At 36.1% G+C, this 10243-nt stretch overlaps 1 long non-coding RNA gene across 1 annotated transcript; it reads right to left on the minus strand.

Moving 5' to 3' along the window:
- Positions 1-1001: 1001 nt before the first annotated feature.
- On the minus strand, positions 1002-1346 carry LOC107477791 (uncharacterized). The gene is made up of 3 exons (XR_001589835.3): positions 1284-1346; positions 1134-1208; positions 1002-1060 (listed from the first exon to the last, which is right to left on the minus strand). It is a non-coding gene; the product is annotated as an uncharacterized LOC107477791 (long non-coding RNA).
- Positions 1347-10243: the final 8897 nt, after the last annotated feature.

Here is a 10243-nt window from a genome sequence, read left to right on the forward strand (position 1 = left end):
TGCCATCATCAACAGGGCAGCAGCGTCCTCTGCGTCTGGATGACTGCGTCATTATGTATAAGAATAAGAGTAAGAATAAGAATATACGGATGATAAGCAAAGATTGATTTTAGTCTAATGAACTTACATTTTTGTTGGAGCTGGGGGAAGCTTGGGTGTTGTTTCTTGAAGTTGTTTGGGGGTTTCAGGAGTGCTGCACAGTTACACAAAATTAATCAGGAAGAATATACACCCAAACTGTTATCAAATATACACCCAAACCATAAATAAATATACACCCAATAGTATTTTCTTACGTTTCTCTAGCCCCTTCAATCTGTAGCATAGGGGTTGTTCGGAATCTGCGTCAGTGGTTGTTTGTTGGGATGCCGGCACAAAAAACTGGATTGGGACTCTAAACAAGAATAAAAATGAAAGGTTAACAACGTATTTGAAAATAATAAGGTTATAAGGTTGAAATATTCTTGGAAAACTCACACTGCAAGCGCTCCCGACGGTGTTTGTTCCCTAACAACTATCATATTCGAATCAGTCGGAGTCAACCTAAAATACACCCAAAGAAGATCAAAAAATACACCCGAATAATTCAAAAAGAAGACGAGCTTTGTTTTTTGAGAACTTATATACTTGCAGTTTTTGCTTTTTTTTGCTGTCTTTTTTTTCTTGAATAAAATAATAAAGGGCTTTTTTTCTAAAAAAATATATACAGAATTAGAAGTAGAAGGTATTAGAAGAACAAAAGTAATGGTTATTTGAAAGAGAAATTACATGCTCTGAGACGGCTGGTTTACACTACTCTGTTCTGTGCGTCCTTGAGAGGAAAGATCATCACTTCCCAAGTTCACAGCCAGTAGTCTAAACAGATTTCATGTTATTCAAACGAAATATACATCCAACTTAGTAAACAAGATACACCCAACTTGATCCACAAAATACACCCAAATTGTTTCACAGAATACATCCAAATCATGATAACAAGATTTTATTAAATAATAAAGCTTCTTACGTTTCAGAGGACACATAGCGACCTTCTGTCGATCGCAGGTCAGGTTGGTTCTCCCTGCGAAACAAGATACAATTATTAGCAAACAAAAGACACCAAAATCTCAAATACACAGCCCAGCAAGACATACCCCTCTGCAGCAGATTTATCAACGTTTTCCCTTAGCCATTCATCGAGTTCGTCACTTGATATTTCATATCTCTCACTACATTCATAAAATAAGACGTTAACAAAAATAATTACGATGATAGACCGTAGTATAGCTTACGAGGTACTGTACCCGTCAAAGTATTGATCTTCTTCAGGAGGTGAATCCTCCACAACAATTTTTTTCTTTTTTTGTTGTGTTCTGGGTGGAAAGAAAACAGTACCAATCAGAAATAAAAAATTAATTTTATCACAGAATTTTATCCAAAGAATTGCTTACTTTTTTGGAGTTGTTTTTGTTTTTTTCTTTTTCTTTTCCTTCTCCGCAGGTGATGATTCTTCGCTCCTATAAGTTAATAATAGACACTTCAGTTAATACACGAAATCTTTATAAAATAGCCAAAAGAAAGGAGTATTAATTTCAGAACATTACTCATCACTTGGTTCAGATTCAGATTCTGAATCAGAATCTGACTCCTCTTGCCTCTGCTTTCTTTTTCTTGAGTCCATTCTGGAAGGCAAACAATTGTTATTTAGAACATACTAAAAATACACCCAAATGGATTCACGAGATACACCCAATTAAATATACAATATACACCCAACGCAGCAAACGAAACACACCCTGCTTAATAAGCTACATACACCCAACGTGAACAGACAAAATACACCCAACCCGAAAAAGAAATTACACCCAAGTATGGTACTTACTTTTTTCCCTTTTTGCCGGGGTGTTTTCTTCCCGAATCCTCTGAGTCTTCTTGAGCCTCAGACTCAGAGGTAGAAGTGTCACTGTCAGTAGTTTCTGTCTCCAAAGACGATGTTGGGCTCGCCTTCCTTTTTTTTGTTTTTTTTATTTCTTGTTTTTTTTTTCTTTTTTTTCTTTTTTTTTCATTTTTTCTCTTGTCTCTGCCATCTTCACAATCCCCTGAAACATGAGATATTTTAGTTAGCAGCATTCGGGTAAATAAAATACACCCAACTTATTATGTTTACTTACCAAAATTTCCTCTTTCTGCAGTCATTCTTTCCACCAACTGCTCCTTAGTCCAGTTGGCAATCCAGGGCTTTAGTGGTCTTTCAGCCCTGTTCTTGCCTTTGTTTTTTGAAAGATGAAAGTAGATTATCATGAGGGCGAAGAGGCAGCCATTGATTGCCTTCTTCTTCTTCTCTTGATAGTCTGTGATGCCCTTGACCATGAAGGTCAAAACATGCCCCCTCCAATTTCTCTCCGATATGCCGTCCATCTTAAAAATTGGGGCCAGGTGCACGGGCGATATTTTGTTTATCGTCGTTGGCAAAAGGAACGCCATCTGTATGTAGAGGATGAATATCCTCTTGAACATCAGGCGTTCCTCTTCGTTGCCAACGCCAATTTCCATCATTTCATTGGTAAGACTTTTGAGGGTCTTACCCTGGAATCTTCTATAAATTATTTTGTCATCATCAGAAAGTTTCTTATAGTCAACTTTCTCAGGAAATAGATCTCCTACAAAAAGGAAGACAACAAAGCATCCAAGTCGGTTCAAATACACCCAAGCATCAGGTTAATATACACCCAAGCAACAACTTAATATACACCTATAATTTTGAGCTAATTACCTGTTGCATTGATGCCAAGCGCATCACCTATTTTTTTTGGGGTTATTTGGAAAGAACCATATCCTGTCTTAGGAGATGTGTGGCAAATTTAAGGTCTTTTGTTTGGTTTCTTGCTGCCATTTTCTCTGAAACTAAAAATATACCCAAAGATATCAGTAATATACACCCATATATATATGACTCAGATACACCCATTAATAACAATAAGATACACCCATTGATAACAGTAAGATACACCCATGTATATGAGTCAGATACACCCAAAGATATCAATAAGATACACCCATTGATTACAGTGAGATACACCCATAGATATTATTCATATACATCCATATAGATATCAGTCAGATATCACTCAACCATGCTTCAATATCAAGCCACATTACAAGGTTAAGCAGTTTACATCCCCGAATCTACGCAATAAACCCCCAAAAATCAACAAAAATAGCAGGAGAACTTAGAATAACAACGTAGAACGACGTAGAACTTAGGACGTAGAACTTAGAACAGTATACCAAAGAAGCAAGAGTAATAGTAAACCCTAGAAGAACGACGTAGAAGAAAAGTAAAATATACAGTATCTTAATGGACTTACGTTGAGTATTGTTGCTTTGTTTTTTCTTCAGATTCTTCACGGAGAGTTTGATGATGTCTTGATGCAGTTTTCGAACTACGATTTCTATATTTTGAACTTTGATTTTCGCTCGAAAATGGGAGGGTTTCGTTGTTTTGGAAGCGCCTTGAGAAATAGAAGAAGTGGAAGAAGTGGAAGAGTCTGCCATACGTAACCGTTCGAATGTTGAGCGCGTGATTTTGACGCACCATGTTATCTCTCTTCATGCGCGTGAGTTCTGTTTGGGTTGGGCCAACTTGTATGCTTGTAGGCTTGTATGTGTAGCAGGCCCGTAAATACTAAATAAGATAAATTATAGTTGAACTTTTATAGTTATCAAATATTTTTGGACCAAAAAATAACATTTAACAACTAACCATGGAGACATTGATATTGGTTGAATCCTGTCCGGAGTGAAGGGATAAGGCTAGAATTTGAAATTCCAAAAAAAAAAAATATTAAAAGCTAATTTTTTATAATTTTTGTGATTTTTTTACTAGAGATGATAAATAAGAGAATACAATATTTTAAATAAAATTAATTTACCTAATATTTCTTTTATGTTTTTTGATGCGCAAATAAGCAACTAATTTAACTTTGCCTCCTGTTCCTAACTTCCACTCTAACCCCCGTCTCCGATTTGCTAATATTGCTACTTTAGAAGTTAGTTACATAATATATAAGGTGAAAACTCGGGTGAAGTCGACTTTACGTGAAATTGATATCTGAGAACCGTTAGATGAAAATTTAATCAAATCAGTCAAATCATCTAACGATTTTCAAGTATCAACTTCATATGAAATCGAATGCATCTGAATTTTCACCGATATATAATTATGAGCAATGCTATAGCCATTATAAAAAAAAATTGGACCTTCCTCTAACTTCTGTTGCACACCACCGCATAACCGAACTCCCTTTTAATAATATGAGGTGCTTAATTAATTAAGTGATTATATTATAATAAATAATTAACTGGTAGCTTTTAGCATATCAATATTTAATTAATAGATTTATGTGGCTGAGATCACGTTTATTTCACGCCTAAGATATTGGAGACTTATATATGTTTCAAAGGCATGAATGTAAGCTAGCTAATGCACGCAATGATAAGTTAAGAGTGTTAATCAATGTCAAGGAAACACCCATCTTCCAATCATTTTGGTTTGTGCTATTTTAATTTGAAAATAACCCTTTTTCTCACCACGATTGATTAGTAACTAATAATTATTAGATTCGCATTCCTTTCCAATATAATCATCTAATGTGGCTTATCGTATATTATTCATCCTTATGTTTGTGTCATGTCTAATATATTGCCAATATGCCATCGATACTTCTTTATCTTTCTTTCTTCTTCTTTTAATTGCAACGGAGCTTCTATTAGAATTTAGATTTAGAAGTGTGCATGGACTAATCATATTCGGTACTTTTAACTAACCCGAAATAATTTATGTCTACCTTAATTATCTAAGGTTACTCTAAAACCTTAAATAAATTGATCAACTTTTAGGAAAAAAAATTAAAATGACTATTTATTTTAGTATCAACATAATAATTAAAATATATACAAAAAGCAGTTCACTAGGGCTACCAAGTATTCTGCTAGAATTTTGAAATGCTCCACCAGAATTTGTCTTTTTTTATTTTTCAAATTCAAATTTGTTTAGATTAATAAACCATAACTGCTGCTCTGTTTTCACCACACCAACAATCAGCAAGGTTAGGAGAGAGGAGAATCATCATAACAATAAGTCAAATAGTGATGGTGAAAAAGAAGAAGTCGTGTTTCTTGGAGGGGAAGACATTTAAAATGGTGTCCATGCATGCACGAAAAGTTTGAGAGGCTGGTTATTTGCGGATAGATCTTTTTCTGTTGGAATAATAGAGAATACGATGAAGATATATATGGAGCAACCTGGAGGGATCTTAGGTGAGTGCGATTGAAATATAATTATTTTCAATTCTTTTTCGAACAAGAATCTGAAATGCTCCGTATTAAGAGGAGCTTGCCATGACTTTTCAGAGGCTTCATTCTGCACGTAAGAAAATGGAAGGAAGAGGACGAGACTAGAGAGAATGTGATTTTGACATTCTCAATTTGGCTACAATTTTCGGAGAAGCCAGAGAGTTTCAAAGCGAAGGAGGTAGAGCGAAAAGTGGGTGGAAGCATAGGAGAGATACTCGATATAGGTTTCTTCGATGTTAAGGGAAAAAAGACCTAGAATTCTCAAGGCAAGGGTGAAATTATGTAGAGATTGAATATTGAGGGACAATTTTACAATTGTAGGACCAAAACAGAATTTCATGGAGATTGGCCTTCGGTATGAAAGGGTTGGAAAGTTGTGTCTATTGTGTAAAGATAGGCCATGAATTAAAAAGATGTAATGACTTCTTTGAAGATTCAGCCCAGAATTGTTTAAAAGAAAATAGAATTGGAGAGTGAACAAGGATAGACCAAGTGGGGAGAAGAATAAAAGATAAAGAAGAACCAGGATTTGCTACCTTAACCACAGCTGGGACAAGCTTCCTTCAACAAAAGAAGAAGCCTACTCCTGATTGGTTGGTAGAGGATTTTTCTAAATTAAAAGTGGCTGATACAAAAGACAAAGAGAATCAGACAACTGAAAAGGCACCCAGGATCTTGGCTGATAATATAAGAGGAGGGGAGATTGATGGATTGATGTCAGTAGCCAACATGGGAGAAGCAATAATCTTGTAAGACATCACATACCAACAAAATATGGAGAACTCAACTTTGGGCCCTTATTCTAAATTTTCCAAAACAAATAAGAATCTGAAACTGAAGAAGTTAGCAAGACAGAAGGATCAGAATTAGGTGGAGGGTGCCAGCTGTCAAGTGACACCCAAGGAGATATAAGGCTAATATCATGGAACTGTCAGGGTTTGGAAAGACCCCTGATAGTCCATAATCTCAAAGGGATTGTTAAATCCCACTCTCTCGAGCTTGATTTCATTTGTGAAAATAAGAACCAAGTTCGACAAGTGGAACGAAAGATGAATCTAGTTTGATTTTATAATCTTCATATTATGGAGCCGGATAGAACAGCAGGTGTGATAGCTTTTGGATGGAAAGATGGGCTGAATGTGCAAATTATCCAATCAAATCGGTATTTCATTGCTGCCAAAATTCATGACATAACTATTAATGAGAGTTGGGGGTGATAAGTGTGTATTTCAGCATCAATGAACAGACACGCTTTTATCAATTTGTGGAGCTACATCCTATTATTCAACAATTTGAGGGTAAAGTTATTATCATGTGTGATCTTAATGCTATTTTGTCTCCGTTAGAAAAAGAAGGTGGCTGTGATAAAGCTCCTTCTATCATTTTCGCATTTAGTGATTTTGTTGATGATAATTGCCTCTTGGATTTGGGTATGGTTGGGAGGCCATTTACATGGTCAAACAGACATAGAGAAAATGAATTAATTCGGTAGAGATTGGAATGGATATTAGCAGGGTAATTGGCAGCAGCAATATTCTAACTCTATGGTTATCATACTTTTTGAACTAGGCTCGAATCATACCCCTTATTACTTGACACCAATATGAATTCAGAAAAGGTCGAAGAGACACATTAAATTCCAAGAAAGATGGTGCACAGTGGAGGAAATAAGGCAAACATTGAAAAAGGTTTTGAGAGAGGAGATTGATGGCTCACGCATATTCACCTTATCTCAAAAAATTAAAAGATGCAGGCACATAATTGTTCAATGGCAGCAAGAGAGCAACTACAACTCTAAAAAATAAATTGACTAGCTCACTAATCACATTGATGATCTTTTGGCAGTAGGAACTCTAGGGGACACCGAATTAACAGAGCTTGAAAGGAAGCTATAAATTGCTTGTCAGGATGAAGAGCTTTATTGAAAATCAAAATCAAGAGTCAAACGGCTTAAGGAGGGTGATCAAAACACTAAGTTCTTTCAACAGAAGTTTAGATCGAGAATCAAAAGAAATAAGATATGAAAGCTAATTGATGACAATTGAGAAGAAGCTATCTCCAACGTTGCCATTGCCGCGACTGCTGAAAGATACTTTAAAGGTATATTCTCATCAGAGTGTCATGATGATCCAGCTCCCCATTCTTTGATGATTTTTATCTTAGATTATTCACTATTATGAACTGAAAGCTTAGAAGGCCCGTTACTATGGAGGAAGTGAAACGAGCAACATTCAACATATACCCTCAGAGTGCCCTAGGTGATGATGGGATAATAGCAAAATTCTTTCAGGCGTATTGGGACATTGTGAATGGTGATGTTTTTCGGGCAATACAGATCTTCTTTACGAGTGGTCGAATCCTAAAAAACTTCAACCACATGCATATTTGCCTCATTCCAAAAATATCGGACGCAGTCAATATGGCTCAGGTAAGACCTATTAGCCTTTCAACGGTTATTTATAAAATTATATCTAAGGTGATGATGCACAAATTTCAAGGTTTAATAAATAAGCTTGTTAGTTTAAATCAGAATGTATTTATCAAAGGTCATATAATATCTGATAACATTCTGATAGCTCATGAGTATATGCATTACCTAAAATCCAGGAAGCAGGGGCTAGAATACGAAATGGATATCAAACTAGATATGAGCAAGGTTTATGATAGAGTTGAATGACACTTTTTGTGGTTTATATTGGACAAATTAGATTTTGATAATATTGTGATTAATTGGATTCGTGAATTAGTAACTGATGTTTCTTGTTCTGTTGTTGTGGAAGGTCAACCTTATGGTTTCTTTAAATCAAATAGAGGTATCCGACAAGGTGATCCTCTATCCCCGTATCTTTTCTTATTTTGTGCAAAAGGTCTTCCCTTCTTGCTACACAAAGCAGAACAAAGCAATGCAATTCAAGGTATCTAGCTGAATAGACGATGCCCAAGAGTAAACCACCTTCTATTTGCGGATGATTCTCCTATTCTATAAGTCATCTAGTAATAGTTGCGATAGATTTCTAGAGTTGTTAGAGCACTATGAGAGCTTTAGTGGACAATGGGTTAACCTCAACAAATTCGCTGTTTTCTTTAGTAATAATACTCCACAATGATTACGAACTCAACTGGCAGAGACTCTAAATATTGGCCATGTTGGTGTGTAGGACAAGTATGTTGGTCTACCCTCCATTGTGAATAGATCGAAGAAGGCGACATTTAGTTTAATCAAGAAAAAATTTCGATAGAAGATGATGGAGTGGAAAAGGAGACCTCTTTCATCAGGTGGATGACATGTTTTACTTAAAGCAGTTGGTGAGGCAATCCCAATGTATACTTTGTCATGCTTCAAATTCTCCTACACTTTGATTTTAGAAATTCATAGCATGTTGTCACAATTTTAGTGGGAAAAAAGGGGTTTAGAGAGATAAATGGTTTGGATAAGCTGGAATACAATGATTCGGCCAAAGAAGGAAGGTGGTTTAGGAATCAGATACCTAAAAGCTCAGAACCTAGCTCTACTAGAAAAATAGTTTTGGAGAATAATCATTCAACCTAAGTCCTTACTAGCAAGAATTCTCAAAGGAAAGTATTTCAAATATTCTGATGCAATGAGAGCATAAATAGGAACATTACCTTCATGGGGCTGGCGAAGTCTTTTAGAGGGTATAAATGTTGTTGAAAAAGGCCTGAATTGGCAAGTCGGCTTGGGATCCTCCATCAGAGTTTTTGACAATCCCTGGCTAAGTCATGGATTAGCCGTCTAAGAGATGTATAATCAAGCTAGTGGTTCATTGATATCCGATGAAAGACGTTCACTGAACCCATGTAGAATAGAGATAACCTTGTGCCGGTTCAACTCATCCATAAGGTTGAAGAACGAAGATACATCTTAGAATAGAGAATCAAACACGAATTGAGATAGAACAGAAATACTTTTATTAATCCATAAAACTCAGCAGAGCTCCTCCCCTTAACCTAGGAGGTTTAAAGACTCATACTGATAGAAAATATAATGAAAAGTAAAAGTGGGCAAAGATTGGTCGAATATCCTAAAACCAGGGTGATATTCTCTTTTAAATACTAATCTAATAACTAGGAATTACAAAAATAAGATAGGCTTAGGCTTGTAGTGCGAAAATTCACTTCCGGGACCCACTTGGTGAGTGTTTGGGCTGAGCTTGAGTGGTCTCCACGTGCTAGCTAGTAGGGCTCTAGGGCGTTGAACGCTGGCTACGGGCACCTTTTTGGGCGCTGGACAATAGTCACTCCTTTGTGGGCGCTGGACGCCAGAATAGGGTAGATGGCTGGCGTTGAACGCTAATTTTGTGCCTTCAATTTTGAAGCAAAGTATAAACTATTATACATTGCTGAAAAGCCCTGGATGTTAGCTTTTCATACCCGTTAAGAACACTCTATTTGGACTTCTATAGCTCCAAAAAAACTCTTTCGAGTGCAAAGAGGTCAGATCCTGACAGCACTGCAGTGCTTTCTCTGCCTCTGAATCATACTTTTGTTCCAACTCCTCAATTTCAGCCAGAAAATACCTGAAATTGTATAAAAACACACAAACTCACAGTAGAATCAAAAAATATGAATTTTGCACTAAAATCTATGAAAATATAATAAGACTCATAAAACATGCTAAAAACTATATGAAAATGATGTCAAAAAACGTATAAAATATCTGCTCATCATCAAGGCAGAGACAAATTCAATCCATCTAAGTCTCCATCTTGCAATTCTTCTCTGGAATATATGGATAAATCGCAATTCTTGGGTCTTTGAAAGTGATCGAGGAGCTCTAGCAGAAATCCTTTCTTCTTCGATCAAGTTACTCCAAAAACTTGAAAGGATGTAATAATTCTCACTCACACAGTCTTCGTTCTTTCTTTTTTAATTGGATATTTCATCTTTT

Source organism: Arachis duranensis, chromosome 3, assembly GCF_000817695.3.
Source record: "Arachis duranensis cultivar V14167 chromosome 3, aradu.V14167.gnm2.J7QH, whole genome shotgun sequence".
Taxonomy (NCBI): domain Eukaryota; kingdom Viridiplantae; phylum Streptophyta; class Magnoliopsida; order Fabales; family Fabaceae; genus Arachis; species Arachis duranensis.